The sequence below is a fragment of the Globicephala melas genome, chromosome 10 (genome assembly GCF_963455315.2).
Source record: "Globicephala melas chromosome 10, mGloMel1.2, whole genome shotgun sequence".
In the NCBI taxonomy this organism is placed as follows: Eukaryota; Metazoa; Chordata; class Mammalia; order Artiodactyla; family Delphinidae; genus Globicephala; species Globicephala melas.
In genome coordinates, this window is record NC_083323.1 from 73,930,356 (window position 1) to 73,932,368 (window position 2,013).

General features: G+C 36.1%; 1 pseudogene; it reads right to left on the reverse strand.

Moving 5' to 3' along the window:
* Positions 1-1,106: 1,106 nt before the first annotated feature.
* Positions 1,107-1,542, reverse strand: LOC132598045 (FUN14 domain-containing protein 1-like; annotated as a pseudogene).
* Positions 1,543-2,013: the final 471 nt, after the last annotated feature.

The window sequence follows — 2,013 nt, forward strand, 5'->3', positions numbered from 1 at the left end:
TACTTTTTACTTCAAAGGATTGGCTTAATACCGACATCTTATTACTGTTTTTACCTAGGATTGTTTTTAATGAATAATCATTAATGTACTCAATATTTGTACAATCTAATCTGTGAGCTGTCTGATATAATTTTCCTACATGAATTTTCAAAAGTTTCATTGTATATACAAATGCATTAATAGCATTTGTATTGACAATAGTTAGGGGAAATTGTCATATCTTATAATTTGATGAGGTGTGATCAGTAGTGATTTTTTCTCTAAATATTCACTTCCATAGATTTTTCTATATATTTTCTATAAATTCAATATCTTGAAATATGTGTATATATTATGGCATGAGACAAACAAGCTTAGAAATTATTACTCTTAACAACACTCACATAAGTATATTGATTCAAGGCTTATAATTTTAAAAACGTCATAATGAATACAAGTGAAAACAGGAAAAGTAAAATCAGTCATCTCTCAGTTAAGAAAACATTTATACAACTGTTTAAAAATAACTGTAAAATTCAGTTGTATATATTCATTACTATACATGTAAAACCAAAAACTCAGTTCCTTAAAAGATTCTCCTTCAAGAATAATCTGTAGTTTAGAGTGGCTTAAATGTCCAGCTTCCTTGCCTGTTCTTTGCCAGTGTTTTCTGTGCTGGGAAGCAGAGAATGCAAAGGGCAGCACCATATTCTGGTCCTGCAAGAGAAACAGAATGGTAAGATTTGGGAGATACAAGCTGCATTAATTATGTCACAGAGACTAGAACAGCAGTGATTTTCCCCCCATTATTATTATTTTATATCAGTAGAATCTATTTAATATATTCAATAATTCTATTATTTCTAAGACCTTCCACAAAAGGGTATTACAATCCTTTTAGTTTATTGCAAACATATATATTTTTTAAAGTGGATTCACTTTATTTATTTTTTGGCTGCGCTGCAGGATTTGTCAGAAGACAAACAGTAAGTTGTGAGTTCCATTTTGCCCAACTACTTTTTTCTTCACACCCTGGAGAATCTGGTGTCTGGAACTGTAGAGACATCATCATGTTACCACCCCTTCTCCTCTCAGGTTGAATCCACTGTGACAGAACACTCGTGTCCTTAAGAGGCAAGGCCTAGCAAATAGCCTCTCACAAATCCACTGAACATCACAATGTCCTGTTTGATAAATTCTGTTGCTGCTTCAATTATATTGCTGATTTCAGGTGCTGCTTTATTTGCTCATTTCTGAATCAGGTCTTCCTGCTTTCTTTATATCTTTTTTCAACTCTGTCCCAGTTGATTTGCACACAGTTACTTTGACTGGTAAATCTGAAGAAGATGGTCAGCAGCCTACTGTTGCTGTAAGTTTTCCAACTTTCTGGAACAAAAATCCTGCACAATGGCCAATGCAATCTGGATGGCTACTGAGTATTGTTCTACCGGAAGTGCCACACTATGGCCAAGCATAGATTCTACCAGCGGTGTCTTCATGTATACTGAGTTAGGTCCAATATGAATCATCATCACTTTCATATTCAGGTGAGAGAGATCCCATCTAGACTGGCCTGGCCTTGGAATCCAGAACCAAGTGAAGAGGACTCAGCTGTCAAAGGGGGGCAAAGAGGGCCTGGGGTTGGAAGAAAGGGTCACAGACACAGAAGTAAGCACTTCATGAAAACTAAGCAAATGGTATTTCTAGGTAAATCAGTCTTTCTGTGCTGGACTAATTAAAAGAACTTCACAGCTCTCTATCCCCAAGCTTTCTCACCCTCTGGAATTGAGGGCTTTTACTGCTTCCCCCATTATTTTTTTAATTAAGTAATGAATAGTATTTTATTATTACTTTTTCTTTTGGCTGCATGGCATGGCATACATGATCTTTTCTCCCTGACCAGGGATTGAACCTGTGCTCCCTGAAGTAGAAGCATGGAGTCTTCACCACTGGACCCCCAAGTAAGTCCCTGAAGAGTAATTTATAGATAAGAAAACTTTAGCCTCAGCAGGATAAATTTGAGGACAGTTCCAA